Raw genomic sequence first — 17,015 nt, forward strand, 5'->3', positions numbered from 1 at the left:
AAAGAAATCTAATTTCAAATTTTGTTGGGATGAGAGAGTTGTAGTCCGTTTTATAAAGAGTGTGCGACACGTCATCCAAAATTAAAACCTGTGTAACTCTCTGACTTTAAGTTCAAAAGTGGTAAAATTTCTACCAATCTTCAAATTCTCTTTCCGGGAAAAGAAATCTTGTTTTAAAAATCATTGGGGTAAGAGAGTTGTTGTCCGTTTTTCAAAGAGTATGCGAAACGTCACCCAACATTAAAACCTCTATAACTCTCTCACTTTAAGTCCAAAAGTGGTGAAATTTCTACCAATCGGAGGTCTTCTAATTCTCTTTCATGGGAAAGAAATCTCGTTTCAAAATTTGATGGGGTGAGAGAGATATAGTCCGTTTCATAAAGAGTGTGTTAAAACGTCACCCAAATTAAAACCTCAATAACTCCCTCATATTAAGTGCGAAATCTCGTTTCAAAATTTGATGGGGTGAGAGAGTTGTTGTCCGTCTTAAAAAGAGTGTGCGAAACGTCACCCAAAATTAAAACTACCATAAGTCTCTCATTTCAAGTCGAAATGTGGTGAAATATCTAACAAATTAGAGGACTTCAAATTCTCTTTCAACGAAAAAAATCTCATTTAAAAATTCGGTAGGATGAGAGAGTTTTGGACCATTTTATAAAGAGTTTGTGAAACGTCACCCAAAATTAAAACTTTCATAACTCACTTATTTTAAGTCGAAAACTGGAGAAATTTCTATCAATTAGATGTCTTCAAATTCTCTTTCAAGAAAAAAAATCTCATTTAAAAATTCGGTGGGATGAGAGAGTTTTGGTCCATTTTATAAAGAGTGTGTGAAACGTCACCCAAAATTAAAACTTCCATAACTCTCTCATTTGAAGTCAAAAAGTTGTGAAATTTCTACCAATCAGATGTCCTAAGATTCTTTTACTTCGGAAAGAAATCTAATTTCAAATTTTGTTGGGATGAGAGAGTTGTAGTCCGTTTTATAAAGAGTGTGCGACACGTCATCCAAAATTAAAACCTGTGTAACTCTCTGACTTTAAGTTCAAAAGTGGTAAAATTTCTACCAATCTTCAAATTCTCTTTCCGGGAAAAGAAATCTTGTTTTAAAAATCATTGGGGTAAGAGAGTTGTTGTCCGTTTTTCAAAGAGTATGCGAAACGTCACCCAACATTAAAACCTCTATAACTCTCTCACTTTAAGTCCAAAAGTGGTGAAATTTCTACCAATCGGAGGTCTTCTAATTCTCTTTCATGGGAAAGAAATCTCGTTTCAAAATTTGATGGGGTGAGAGAGATATAGTCCGTTTCATAAAGTGTGTGTTAAAACGTCACCCAAATTAAAACCTCAATAACTCCCTCATATTAAGTGCGAAATCTCGTTTCAAAATTTGATGGGGTGAGAGAGTTGTTGTCCGTCTTAAAAAGAGTGTGCGAAACGTCACCCAAAATTAAAACTACCATAAGTCTCTCATTTCAAGTTGAAATGTGGTGAAATTTCTAACAAATTAGAGGACTTCAAATTCTCTTTCAACGAAAAAAATCTCATTTAAAAATACGGTAGGATGAGTGAGTTTTGGACCATTTTATAAAGAGTTTGTGAAACGTCACCCAAAATTAAAACTTTCAAAACTCACTTATTTTAAGTCGAAAACTGGAGAAATTTCTATCAATTAGATGTCTTCAAATTCTCTTTCAAGAAAAAAAATCTCATTTAAAAATTCGGTGGGATGAGAGAGTTTTGGTCCATTTTATAAAGAGTGTGTGAAACGTCACCCAAAATTAAAACTTCCATAACTCTCTCATTTGAAGTCAAAAAGTTGTGAAATTTCTACCAATCAGATGTCCTAAGATTCTTTTTCTTCGGAAAGAAATCTCATTTCAAATTTTGTTGGGATGAGAGAGTTGTAGTCCGTTTTATAAAGAGTGTGCGACACGTCATCCAAAATTAAAACCTGTGTAACTCTCTGACTTTAAGTTCAAAAGTGGTAAAATTTCTTTCAATCTTCAAATTCTCTATCCGGGAAAAGAAATCTTGTTTTAAAAATCATTGGGGTGAGAGAGTTGTTGTCCGTTTTTCAAAGAGTATGTGAAACGTCACCCAAAATTAAAACCTCTATAACTCTCTCACTTTAAGTCCAAAAGTGGTGAAATTTCTACCAATCGGAGGTCTTCTAATTCTCTTTCATGGGAAAGAAATCTCGTTTCAAAATTTGATGGGGTGAGAGAGATATAGTCCGTTTCATAAAGTGTGTGTTAAAACGTCACCCAAATTAAAACCTCAATAACTCCCTCATATTAAGTGCGAAATCTCGTTTCAAAATTTGATGGGGTGAGAGAGTTGTTGTCCGTCTTAAAAAGAGTGTGCGAAACGTCACCCAAAATTAAAACTACCATAAGTCTCTCATTTCAAGTTGAAATGTGGTGAAATTTCTAACAAATTAGAGGACTTCAAATTCTCTTTCAACGAAAAAAATCTCATTTAAAAATACGGTAGGATGAGTGAGTTTTGGACCATTTTATAAAGAGTTTGTGAAACGTCACCCAAAATTAAAACTTTCAAAACTCACTTATTTTAAGTCGAAAACTGGAGAAATTTCTATCAATTAGATGTCTTCAAATTCTCTTTCAAGAAAAAAAATCTCATTTAAAAATTCGGTGGGATGAGAGAGTTTTGGTCCATTTTATAAAGAGTGTGTGAAACGTCACCCAAAATTAAAACTTCCATAACTCTCTCATTTGAAGTCAAAAAGTTGTGAAATTTCTACCAATCAGATGTCCTAAGATTCTTTTTCTTCGGAAAGAAATCTCATTTCAAATTTTGTTGGGATGAGAGAGTTGTAGTCCGTTTTATAAAGAGTGTGCGACACGTCATCCAAAATTAAAACCTGTGTAACTCTCTGACTTTAAGTTCAAAAGTGGTAAAATTTCTTTCAATCTTCAAATTCTCTATCCGGGAAAAGAAATCTTGTTTTAAAAATCATTGGCGTGAGAGAGTTGTTGTCCGTTTTTCAAAGAGTATGCGAAACGTCACCCAAAATTAAAACCTCTATAACTCTCTCACTTTAAGTCCAAAAGTGGTGAAATTTCTACCAATCGGAGGTCTTCTAATTCTCTTTCATGGGAAAGAAATCTCGTTTCAAAATTTGATGGGGTGAGAGAGATATAGTCCGTTTCATAAAGTGTGTGTTAAAACGTCACCCAAATTAAAACCTCAATAACTCCCTCATATTAAGTGCGAAATCTCGTTTCAAAATTTGATGGGGTGAGAGAGTTGTTGTCCGTCTTAAAAAGAGTGTGCGAAACGTCACCCAAAATTAAAACTACCATAAGTCTCTCATTTCAAGTCGAAATGTGGTGAAATTTCTAACAAATTAGAGGACTTCAAATTCTCTTTCAACGAAAAAAATCTCATTTAAAAATACGGTAGGATGAGTGAGTTTTGGACCATTTTATAAAGAGTTTGTGAAAGGTCACCCAAAATTAAAACTTTCGTAACTCACTTATTTTAAGTCGAAAACTGGAGAAATTTCTATCAATTAGATGTCTTCAAATTCTCTTTCAAGAAAAAAAATCTCATTTAAAAATTCGGTGGGATGAGAGAGTTTTGGTCCATTTTATAAAGAGTGTGTGAAACGTCACCCAAAATTAAAACTTCCCTAACTCTCTCATTTGAAGTCAAAAAGTTGTGAAATTTCTACCAATCAGATGTCCTAAGATTCTTTTTCTTCGGAAAGAAATCTAATTTCAAATTTTGTTGGGATGAGAGAGTTGTAGTCCGTTTTATAAAGAGTGTGCGAGACGTCATCCAAAATTAAAACCTGTGTAACTCTCTGACTTTAAGTTCAAAAGTGGTGAAATTTCGACCAATCTTCAAATTCTCTTTCCGGGAAAAGAAATCTTGTTTTAAAAATCATTGGGGTGAGAGAGTTGTTGTCCGTTTTTCAAAGAGTATGCGAAACGTCACCCAACATTAAAACCTCTATAACTCTCTCACTTTAAGTCCAAAAGTGGTGAAATTTCTACCAATCGGAGGTCTTCTAATTCTCTTTCATGGGAAAGAAATCTCGTTTCAAAATTTGATGGGGTGAGAGAGATATAGTCCGTTTCATAAAGAGTGTGTTAAAACGTCACCCAAATTAAAACCTCAATAACTCCCTCATATTAAGTGCGAAATCTCGTTTCAAAATTTGATGGGGTGAGAGAGTTGTTGTCCGTCTTAAAAAGAGTGTGCGAAACGTCACCCAAAATTAAAACTACCATAAGTCTCTCATTTCAAGTCGAAATGTGGTGAAATATCTAACAAATTAGAGGACTTCAAATTCTCTTTCAACGAAAAAAATCTCATTTAAAAATTCGGTAGGATGAGAGAGTTTTGGACCATTTTATAAAGAGTTTGTGAAACGTCACCCAAAATTAAAACTTTCATAACTCACTTATTTTAAGTCGAAAACTGGAGAAATTTCTATCAATTAGATGTCTTCAAATTCTCTTTCAAGAAAAAAAATCTCATTTAAAAATTCGGTGGGATGAGAGAGTTTTGGTCCATTTTATAAAGAGTGTGTGAAACGTCACCCAAAATTAAAACTTCCATAACTCTCTCATTTGAAGTCAAAAAGTTGTGAAATTTCTACCAATCAGATGTCCTAAGATTCTTTTACTTCGGAAAGAAATCTAATTTCAAATTTTGTTGGGATGAGAGAGTTGTAGTCCGTTTTATAAAGAGTGTGCGAGACGTCATCCAAAATTAAAACCTGTGTAACTCTCTGACTTTAAGTTCAAAAGTGGTGAAATTTCTACCAATCTTCAAATTCTCTTTTCGGGAAAAGAAATCTTGTTTTAAAAATCATTGGGGTGAGAGAGTTGTTGTCCGTTTTTCAAAGAGTATGCGAAACGTCACCCAAAATTAAAACCTCTATAACTCTCTCACTTTAAGTCCAAAAGTAGTGAAATTTCTACCAATCGGAGGTCTTCTAATTCTCTTTCATGGGAAAGAAATCTCGTTTCAAAATTTGATGGGGTGAGAGAGATATAGTCCGTTTCATAAAGAGTGTGTTAAAACGTCACCCAAATTAAAACCTCAATAACTCCCTCGGATTAAGTGCGAAATCTCGTTTCAAAATTTGATGGGGTGAGAGAGTTGTTGTCCGTCTTAAAAAGAGTGTGCGAAACGTCACCCAAAATTAAAACTACCATAAGTCTCTCATTTCAAGTCGAAATGTGGTGAAATATCTAACAAATTAGAGGACTTCAAATTCTCTTTCAACGAAAAAAATCTCATTTAAAAATTCGGTAGGATGAGAGAGTTTTGGACCATTTTATAAAGAGTTTGTGAAACGTCACCCAAAATTAAAACTTTCATAACTCACTTATTTTAAGTCGAAAACTGGAGAAATTTCTATCAATTAGATGTCTTCAAATTCTCTTTCAAGAAAAAAAATCTCATTTAAAAATTCGGTGGGATGAGAGAGTTTTGGTCCATTTTATAAAGAGTGTGTGAAACGTCACCCAAAATTAAAACTTCCCTAACTCTCTCATTTGAAGTCAAAAAGTTGTGAAATTTCTACCAATCAGATGTCCTAAGATTCTTTTTCTTCGGAAAGAAATCTAATTTCAAATTTTGTTGGGATGAGAGAGTTGCAGTCCGTTTTATAAAGAGTGTGCGAGACGTCATCCAAAATTAAAACCTGTGTAACTCTCTGACTTTAAGTTCAAAAGTGGTGAAATTTCTACCAATCTTCAAATTCTCTTTCCGGGAAAAGAAATCTTGTTTTAAAAATCATTGGGGTGAGAGAGTTGTTGTCCGTTTTGCAAAGAGTATGCGAAACGTCACCCAAAATTAAAACCTCTATAACTCTCTCACTTTAAGTCCAAAAGTGGTGAAATTTCTACCAATCGGAGGTCTTCTAATTCTCTTTCATGGGAAAGAAATCTCGTTTCAAAATTTGATGGGGTGAGAGAGATATAGTCCGTTTCATAAAGAGTGTGTTAAAACGTCACCCAAATTAAAACCTCAATAACTCCCTCATATTAAGTGCGAAATCTCGTTTCAAAATTTGATGGGGTGAGAGAGTTGTTGTCCGTCTTAAAAAGAGTGTGCGAAACGTCACCCAAAATTAAAACAACCATAACTCTCTCATTTCAAGTCGAAATGTGGTGAAATATCTAACAAATTAGAGGACTTCAAATTCTCTTTCAATGAAAAAAATCTCATTTAAAAATTCGGTATGATGAGAGAGTTTTGGACCATTTTATAAAGAGTTTGTGAAACGTCACCCAAAATTAAAACTTTCATAACTCACTTATTTTAAGTCGAAAACTGGAGAAATTTCTATCAATTAGATGTCTTCAAATTCTCTTTCAAGAAAAAAAATCTCATTTAAAAATTCGGTGGGATGAGAGAGTTTTGGTCCATTTTATAAAGAGTGTGTGAAACGTCACCCAAAATTAAAACTTCCATAACTCTCTCATTTGATGTCAAAAAGTTGTGAAATTTCTACCAATCAGATGTCCTAAGATTCTTTTTCTTCGGAAAGAAATCTCATTTCAAATTTTGTTGGGATGAGAGAGTTGTAGTCCGTTTTATAAAGAGTGTGCGACACGTCATCCAAAATTAAAACCTGTGTAACTCTCTGACTTTAAGTTCAAAAGTAGTAAAATTTCTACCAATCTTCAAATTCTCTTTCCGGGAAAAGAAATCTTGTTTTAAAAATCATTGGGGTGAGAGAGTTGTTGTCCGTTTTTCAAAGAGTATGCGAAACGTCACCCAAAATTAAAACCTCTATAACTCTCTCACTTTAAGTCCAAAAGTGGTGAAATTTCTACCAATCGGAGGTCTTCTAATTCTCTTTCATGGGAAAGAAATCTCGTTTCAAAATTTGATGGGGTGAGAGAGATATAGTCCATTTCATAAAGAGTGTGTTAAAACGTCACCCAAATTAAAACCTCAATAACTCCCTCATATTAAGTGCGAAATCTCGTTTCAAAATTTGATGGGGTGAGAGAGTTGTTGTCCGTCTTAAAAAGAGTGTGCGAAACGTCACCCAAAATTAAAACTACCATAAGTCTCTCATTTCAAGTCGAAATGTGGTGAAATATCTAACAAATTAGATGACTTCAAATTCTCTTTCAACGAAAATAATCTCATTTAAAAATTCGGTAGGATGAGAGAGTTTTGGACCATTTTATAAAGAGTTTGTGAAACGTCACCCAAAATTAAAACTTTTATAACTCACTTATTTTAAGTTGAAAACTGGAGAAATTTCTATCAATTAGATGTCTTCAAATTCTCTTTCAAGAAAAAAAATCTCATTTAAAAATTCGGTGGGATGAGAGAGTTTTGGTCCATTTTATAAAGAGTGTGTGAAACGTCACCCAAAATTAAAACTTCCATAACTCTCTCATTTGAAGTCAAAAAGTTGTGAAATTTCTACCAATCAGATGTCCTAAGATTCTTTTTCTTCGGAAAGAAATTTCATTTCAAATTTTGTTGGGATGAGAGAGTTGTAGTCCGTTTTATAAAGAGTGTGCGACACGTCATCCAAAATTAAAACCTGTGTAACTCTCTGACTTTAAGTTCAAAAGTGGTAAAATTTCTTTCAATCTTCTAATTCTCTTTCCGGGAAAAGAAATCTTGTTTTAAAAATCATTGGGGTGAGAGAGTTGTTGTCCGTTTTTCAAAGAGTATGCGAAACGTCACCCAAAATTAAAACCTCTATAACTCTCTCACTTTAAGTCCAAAAGTGGTGAAATTTCTACCAATCGGAGGTCTTCTAATTCTCTTTCATGGGAAAGAAATCTCGTTTCAAAATTTGATGGGGTGAGAGAGATATAGTCCGTTTCATAAAGTGTGTGTTAAAACGTCACCCAAATTAAAACCTCAATAACTCCCTCATATGAAGTGCGAAATCTCGTTTCAAAATTTGATGGGGTGAGAGAGTTGTTGTCCGTCTTAAAAAGAGTGTGCGAAACGTCACCCAAAATTAAAACTACCATAAGTCTCTCATTTCAAGTCGAAATGTGGTGAAATATCTAACAAATTAGAGGACTTCAAATTCTCTTTCAACGAAAAAAATCTCATTTAAAAATTCGGTAGGATGAGAGAGTTTTGGACCATTTTATAAAGAGTTTGTGAAACGTCACCCAAAATTAAAACTTTCATAACTCACTTATTTTAAGTCGAAAACTGGAGAAATTTCTATCAATTAGATGTCTTCAAATTCTCTTTCAAGAAAAAAAATCTCATTTAAAAATTCGGTGGGAAGAGAGAGTTTTGGTCCATTTTATAAAGAGTGTGTGAAACGTCACCCAAAATTAAAACTTCCATAACTCTCTCATTTGAAGTCAAAAAGTTGTGAAATTTCTACCAATTAGATGTCCTAAGATTCTTTTTCTTCGGAAAGAAATCTCATTTCAAATTTTGTTGGGATGAGAGAGTTGTAGTCTGTTTTATAAAGAGTGTGCGACACGTCATCCAAAATTAAAACCTGTGTAACTCTCTGACTTTAAGTTCAAAAGTGGTAAAATTTCTACCAATCTTCAAATTCTCTTTCCGGGAAAAGAAATCTTGTTTTAAAAATCATTGGGGTGAGAGAGTTGTTGTCCGTTTTTCAAAGAGTATGCGAAACGTCACCCAAAATTAAAACCTCTATAAATCTCTCACTTTAAGTCCAAAAGTGGTGAAATTTCTACCAATCGGAGGTCTTCTAATTCTCTTTCATGGGAAAGAAATCTCGTTTCAAAATTTGATGGGGTGAGAGAGATATAGTCCGTTTCATAAAGTGTGTGTTAAAACGTCACCCAAATTAAAACCTCAATAACTCCCTCATATGAAGTGCGAAATCTCGTTTCAAAATTTGATGGGGTGAGAGAGTTGTTGTCCGTCTTAAAAAGAGTGTGCGAAACGTCACCCAAAATTAAAACTACCATAAGTCTCTCATTTCAAGTCGAAATGTTGTGAAATATCTAACAAATTAGAGGACTTCAAATTCTCTTTCAACGAAAAAAATCTCATTTAAAAATTCGGTAGGATGAGAGAGTTTTGGACCATTTTATAAAGAGTTTGTGAAACGTCACCCAAAATTAAAACTTTCATAACTCACTTATTTTAAGTCGAAAACTGGAGAAATTTCTATCAATTAGATATCTTCAAATTCTCTTTCAAGAAAAAAAATCTCATTTAAAAATTCGGTGGGATGAGAGAGTTTTGGTCCATTTTATAAAGAGTGTGTGAAACGTCACCCAAAATTAAAACTTCCATAACTCTCTCATTTGAAGTCAAAAACTTGTGAAATTTCTACCAATCAGATGTCCTAAAATTCTTTTTCTTCGGAAAGAAATCTCATTTCAAATTTTGTTGGGATGAGAGAGTTGTAGTCCGTTTTATAAAGAGTGTGCGACACGTCATCCAAAATTAAAACCTGTGTAACTCTCTGACTTTAAGTTCAAAAGTGGTAAAATTTCTACCAATCTTCAAATTCTCTTTCCGGGAAAAGAAATCTTGTTTTAAAAATCATTGGGGTAAGAGAGTTGTTGTCCGTTTTTCAAAGAGTATGCGAAACGTCACCCAAAATTAAAACCTCTATAACTCTCTCACTTTAAGTCCAAAAGTGGTGAAATTTCTACCAATCGGAGGTCTTCTAATTCTCTTTCATGGGAAAGAAATCTCGTTTCAAAATTTGATGGGGTGAGAGAGATATAGTCCGTTTCATAAAGAGTGTGTTAAAACGTCACCCAAATTAAAACCTCAATAACTCCCTCATATTAAGTGCGAAATCTCGTTTCAAAATTTGATGGGGTGAGAGAGTTGTTGTCCGTCTTAAAAAGAGTGTGCGAAACGTCACCCAAAATTAAAACTACCATAAGTCTCTCATTTCAAGTCGAAATGTGGTGAAATATCTAACAAATTAGAGGACTTCAAATTCTCTTTCAACGAAAAAAATCTCATTTAAAAATTCGGTAGGATGAGAGAGTTTTGGACCATTTTATAAAGAGTTTGTGAAACGTCACCCAAAATTAAAACTTTCATAACTCACTTATTTTAAGTCGAAAACTGGAGAAATTTCTATCAATTAGATGTCTTCAAATTCTCTTTCAAGAAAAAAAATCTCATTTAAAAATTCGGTGGGATGAGAGAGTTTTGGTCCATTTTATAAAGAGTGTGTGAAACGTCACCCAAAATTAAAACTTCCATAACTCTCTCATTTGAAGTCAAAAAGTTGTGAAATTTCTACCAATCAGATGTCCTAAGATTCTTTTACTTCGGAAAGAAATCTAATTTCAAATTTTGTTGGGATGAGAGAGTTGTAGTCCGTTTTATAAAGAGTGTGCGAGACGTCATCCAAAATTAAAACCTGTGTAACTCTCTGACTTTAAGTTCAAAAGTGGTGTAATTTTTACCAATCTTCAAATTCTCTTTCCGGGAAAAGAAATCTTGTTTTAAAAATCATTGGGGTGAGAGAGTTGTTGTCCGTTTTTCAAAGAGTATGCGAAACGTCACCCAAAATTAAAACCTCTATAACTCTCTCACTTTAAGTCCAAAAGTAGTGAAATTTCTACCAATCGGAGGTCTTCTAATTCTCTTTCATGGGAAAGAAATCTCGTTTCAAAATTTGATGGGGTGAGAGAGATATAGTCCGTTTCATAAAGAGTGTGTTAAAACGTCACCCAAATTAAAACCTCAATAACTCCCTCATATTAAGTGCGAAATCTCGTTTCAAAATTTGATGGGGTGAGAGAGTTGTTGTCCGTCTTAAAAAGAGTGTGCGAAACGTCACCCAAAATTAAAACTACCATAAGTCTCTCATTTCAAGTCGAAATGTGGTGAAATATCTAACAAATTAGAGGACTTCAAATTCTCTTTCAACGAAAAAAATCTCATTTAAAAATTCGGTAGGATGAGAGAGTTTTGGACCATTTTATAAAGAGTTTGTGAAACGTCACCCAAAATTAAAACTTTCATAACTCACTTATTTTAAGTCGAAAACTGGAGAAATTTCTATCAATTAGATGTCTTCAAATTCTCTTTCAAGAAAAAAAATCTCATTTAAAAATTCGGTGAGATGAGAGAGTTTTGGTCCATTTTATAAAGAGTGTGTGAAACGTCACCCAAAATTAAAACATCCCTAACTCTCTCATTTGAAGTCAAAAAGTTGTGAAATTTCTACCAATCAGATGTCCTAAGATTCTTTTTCTTCGGAAAGAAATCTAATTTCAAATTTTGTTGGGATGAGAGAGTTGTAGTCCGTTTTATAAAGAGTGTGCGAGACGTCATCCAAAATTAAAACCTGTGTAACTCTCTGACTTTAAGTTCAAAAGTGGTGAAATTTCTACCAATCTTCAAATTCTCTTTCCGGGAAAAGAAATCTTGTTTTAAAAATCATTGGGGTGAGAGAGTTGTTGTCCGTTTTTCAAAGAGTATCCGAAACGTCACCCAAAATTAAAACCTCTATAACTCTCTCACTTTAAGTCCAAAAGTGGTGAAATTTCTACCAATCGGAGGTCTTCTAATTCTCTTTCATGGGAAAGAAATCTCGTTTCAAAATTTGATGGGGTGAGAGAGATATAGTCCGTTTCATAAAGAGTGTGTTAAAACGTCACCCAAATTAAAACCTCAATAACTCCCTCATATTAAGTGCGAAATCTCGTTTCAAAATTTGATGGGGTGAGAGAGTTGTTGTCCGTCTTAAAAAGAGTGTGCGAAACGTCACCCAAAATTAAAACTACCATAAGTCTCTCATTTCAAGTCGAAATGTGGTGAAATATCTAACAAATTAGAGGACTTCAAATTCTCTTTCAACGAAAAAAATCTCATTTAAAAATTCGGTAGGATGAGAGAGTTTTGGACCATTTTATAAAGAGTTTGTGAAACGTCACCCAAAATTAAAACTTTCATAACTCACTTATTTTAAGTCGAAAACTGGAGAAATTTCTATCAATTAGATGTCTTCAAATTCTCTTTCAAGAAAAAAAATCTCATTTAAAAATTCGGTGGGATGAGAGAGTTTTGGTCCATTTTATAAAGAGTGTGTGAAACGTCACCCAAAATTAAAACTTACATAACTCTCTCATTTGAAGCCAAAAAGTTGTGAAATTTCTACCAATCAGATGTCCTAAGATTCTTTTTCTTCGGAAAGAAATCTCATTTCAAATTTTGTTGGGATGAGAGAGTTGTAGTCCGTTTTATAAAGAGTGTGCGAGACGTCATCCAAAATTAAAACCTGTGTAACTCTCTGACTTTAAGTTCAAAAGTGGTGAAATTTCTACCAATCTTCAAATTCTCTTTCCGGGAAAAGAAATCTTCCTTTAAAAATCGTTGGGGTGAGAGAGTTGTTGTCCGTTTTTCAAAGAGTATCCGAAACGTCACCCAAGATTAAAACCTCTATAACTCTCTCACTTTAAGTCCAAAAGTGGTGAAATTTCTACCAATCGGAGGTCTTCTAATTCTCTTTCATGGGAAAGAAATCTCGTTTCAAAATTTGATGGGGTGAGAGAGATATAGTCCGTTTCATAAAGAGTGTGTTAAAACGTCACCCAAATTAAAACCTCAATAACTCCCTCATATTAAGTGCGAAATCTCGTTTCAAAATTTGATGGGGTGAGAGAGTTGTTGTCCGTCTTAAAAAGAGTGTGCGAAACGTCACCCAAAATTAAAACTACCATAAGTCTCTCATTTCAAGTCGAAATGTGGTGAAATATCTAACAAATTAGAGGACTTCAAATTCTCTTTCAACGAAAAAAATCTCATTTAAAAATTCGGTAGGATGAGAGAGTTTTGGACCATTTTATAAAGAGTTTGTGAAACGTCACCCAAAATTAAAACTTTCATAACTCACTTATTTTAAGTCGAAAACTGGAGAAATTTCTATCAATTAGATGTCTTCAAATTCTCTTTCAAGAAAAAAAATCTCATTTAAAAATTCGGTGGGATGAGAGAGTTTTGGTCCATTTTATAAAGAGTGTGTGAAACGTCACCCAAAATTAAAACTTACATAACTCTCTCATTTGAAGCCAAAAAGTTGTGAAATTTCTACCAATCAGATGTCCTAAGATTCTTTTTCTTCGGAAAGAAATCTCATTTCAAATTTTGTTGGGATGAGAGAGTTGTAGTCCGTTTTATAAAGAGTGTGTGACACGTCATCCAAAATTAAAACCTGTGTAACTCTCTGACTTTAAGTTCAAAAGTGGTAAAATTTCTACCAATCTTCAAATTCTCTTTCCGGGAAAAGAAATCTTCCTTTAAAAATCGTTGGGGTGAGAGAGTTGTTGTCCGTTTTAGAAACAGTGTGCGAAACGTCACCCAAGATTAAAACCTCTATAACTCTCTCACTTTAAGTCCAAAAGTGGTGAAATTTCTACCAATCGGGGGTCTTCTAATTCTCTTTCATGGGAAAGAAATCTCGTTTCAAAATTTGATGGGGTGAGAGAGATATAGTCCGTTTCATAAAGAGTGGGTTAAACGTCACCCAAATTAAAACCTCAATAACTCCCTCATATTAAGTACGAAATCTCGTTTCAAAATTTGATGGGGTGAGAGAGTTGTTGTCCGTCTTAAAAAGAGTGTGCGAAACGTCACCCAAAATTAAAACTACCATAAGTCTCTCATTTCAAGTCGAAATGTGGTGAAATATCTAACAAATTAGAGGACTTCAAATTCTCTTTCAACGAAAAAAATCTCATTTAAAAATTCGGTAGGATGAGAGAGTTTTGGACCATTTTATAAAGAGTTTGTGAAACGTCACCCAAAATTAAAACTTTCATAACTCACTTATTTTAAGTCGAAAACTGGAGAAATTTCTATCAATTAGATGTCTTCAAATTCTCTTTCAAGAAAAAAAAATCTCATTTAAAAATTCGGTGGGATGAGAGAGTTTTGGTCCATTTTATAAAGAGTGTGTGAAACGTCACCCAAAATTAAAACTTCCATAACTCTCTCATTTGAAGTCAAAAAGTTGTGAAATTTCTACCAATCAGATGTCCTAAGATTCTTTTTCTTCGGAAAGAAATCTCATTTCAAATTTTGTTGGGATGAGAGAGTTGTAGTCCGTTTTATAAAGAGTGTGCGACACGTCATCCAAAATTAAAACCTGTGTAACTCTCTGACTTTAAGTTCAAAAGTGGTAAAATTTCTTTCAATCTTCAAATTCTGTATCCGGGAAAAGAAATCTTGTTTTAAAAATCATTGGGGTGAGAGAGTTGTTGTCCGTTTTTCAAAGAGTATGCGAAACGTCACCCAAAATTAAAACCTCTATAACTCTCTCACTTTAAGTCCAAAAGTGGTGAAATTTCTACCAATCGGAGGTCTTCTAATTCTCTTTCATGGGAAAGAAATCTCGTTTCAAAATTTGATGGGGTGAGAGAGATATAGTCCGTTTCATAAAGTGTGTGTTAAAACGTCACCCAAATTAAAACCTCAATAACTCCCTCATATTAAGTGCGAAATCTCGTTTCAAAATTTGATGGGGTGAGAGAGTTGTTGTCCGTCTTAAAAAGAGTGTGCGAAACGTCACCCAAAATTAAAACTACCATAAGTCTCTCATTTCAAGTCGAAATGTGGTGAAATTTCTAACAAATTAGAGGACTTCAAATTCTCTTTCAACGAAAAAAATCTCATTTAAAAATACGGTAGGATGAGTGAGTTTTGGACCATTTTATAAAGAGTTTGTGAAACGTCACCCAAAATTAAAACTTTCATAACTCACTTATTTTAAGTCGAAAACTGGAGAAATTTCTATCAATTAGATGTCTTCAAATTCTCTTTCAAGAAAAAAAATCTCATTTAAAAATTCGGTGGGATGAGAGAGTTTTGGTCCATTTTATAAAGAGTGTGTGAAACGTCACCCAAAATTAAAACTTCCATAACTCTCTCATTTGAAGTCAAAAAGTTGTGAAATTTCTACCAATCAGATGTCCTAAGATTCTTTTACTTCGGAAAGAAATCTAATTTCAAATTTTGTTGGGATAAGAGAGTTGTAGTCCGTTTTATAAAGAGTGTGCGAGACGTCATCCAAAATTAAAACTTGTGTAACTCTCTGACTTTAAGTTCAAAAGTGGTGAAATTTCTACCAATCTTCAAATTCTCTTTCCAGGAAAAGAAATCTTGTTTTAAAAATCATTGGGGTGAGAGAGTTGTTGTCCGTTTTTCAAAGAGTATGCGAAACGTCACCCAAAATTAAAACCTCTATAACTCTCTCACTTTAAGTCCAAAAGTGGTGAAATTTCTACCAATCGGAGGTCTTCTAATTCTCTTTCATGGGAAAGAAATCGCGTTTCAAAATTTGATTGGGTGAGAGAGATATAGTCCGTTTCATAAAGAGTGTGTTAAAACGTCACCCAAATTAAAACCTCAATAACTCCCTCATATTAAGTGCGAAATCTCGTTTCAAAATTTGATGGGGTGAGAGAGTTGTTGTCCGTCTTAAAAAGAGTGTGCGAAACGTCACCCAAAATTAAAACTACCATAAGTCTCTCATTTCAAGTCGAAATGTGGTGAAATATCTAACAAATTAGAGGACTTCAAATTCTCTTTCAACGAAAAAAATCTCATTTAAAAATTCGGTAGGATGAGAGAGTTTTGGACCATTTTATAAAGAGTTTGTGAAACGTCACCCAAAATTAAAACTTTCATAACTCACTTATTTTAAGTCGAAAACTGGAGAAATTTCTATCAATTAGATGTCTTCAAATTCTCTTTCAAGAAAAAAAATCTCATTTAAAAATTCGGTGAGATGAGAGAGTTTTGGTCCATTTTATAAAGAGTGTGTGAAACGTCACCCAAAATTAAAACATCCCTAACTCTCTCATTTGAAGTCAAAAAGTTGTGAAATTTCTACCAATCAGATGTCCTAAGATTCTTTTTCTTCGGAAAGAAATCTAATTTCAAATTTTGTTGGGATGAGAGAGTTGTAGTCCGTTTTATAAAGAGTGTGCGAGACGTCATCCAAAATTAAAACCTGTGTAACTCTCTGACTTTAAGTTCAAAAGTGGTGAAATTTCTACCAATCTTCAAATTCTCTTTCCGGGAAAAGAAATCTTGTTTTAAAAATCATTGGGGTGAGAGAGTTGTTGTCCGTTTTTCAAAGAGTATCCGAAACGTCACCCAAAATTAAAACCTCTATAACTCTCTCACTTTAAGTCCAAAAGTGGTGAAATTTCTACCAATCGGAGGTCTTCTAATTCTCTTTCATGGGAAAGAAATCTCGTTTCAAAATTTGATGGGGTGAGAGAGATATAGTCCGTTTCATAAAGAGTGTGTTAAAACGTCACCCAAATTAAAACCTCAATAACTCCCTCATATTAAGTGCGAAATCTCGTTTCAAAATTGGATGGGGTGAGAGAGTTGTTGTCCGTCTTAAAAAGAGTGTGCGAAACGTCACCCAAAATTAAAACTACCATAAGTCTCTCATTTCAAGTCGAAATGTGGTGAAATATCTAACAAATTAGAGGACTTCAAATTCTCTTTCAACGAAAAAAATCTCATTTAAAAATTCGGTAGGATGAGAGAGTTTTGGACCATTTTATAAAGAGTTTGTGAAACGTCACCCAAAATTAAAACTTTCATAACTCACTTATTTTAAGTCGAAAACTGGAGAAATTTCTATCAATTAGATGTCTTCAAATTCTCTTTCAAGAAAAAAAATATCATTTAAAAATTCGGTGGGATGAGAGAGTTTTGGTCCATTTTATAAAGAGTGTGTGAAACGTCACCCAAAATTAAAACTTCCATAACTCTCTCATTTGAAGTCAAAAAGTTGTGAAATTTCTACCAATCAGATGTCCTAAAATTCTTTTTCTTCGGAAAGAAATCTCATTTCAAATTTTGTTGGGATGAGAGAGTTGTAGTCAGTTTTATAAAGAGTGTGCGACACGTCATCCAAAATTAAAACCTGTGTAACTCTCTGACTTTAAGTTAAAAAGTGGTAAAATTTCTACCAATCTTCAAATTCTCTTTCCGAGAAAAGAAATCTTCTTTTAAAAATCGTTGGGGTGAGAGAGTTGTTGTCCGTTTTAGAAACAGTG

The sequence above is a fragment of the Tasmannia lanceolata genome, unplaced genomic scaffold (assembly GCF_043159265.1).
Source record: "Tasmannia lanceolata isolate RefF3 unplaced genomic scaffold, GAP_Taslan_0.1 ptg000036l, whole genome shotgun sequence".
Taxonomy (NCBI): domain Eukaryota; kingdom Viridiplantae; phylum Streptophyta; class Magnoliopsida; order Canellales; family Winteraceae; genus Tasmannia; species Tasmannia lanceolata.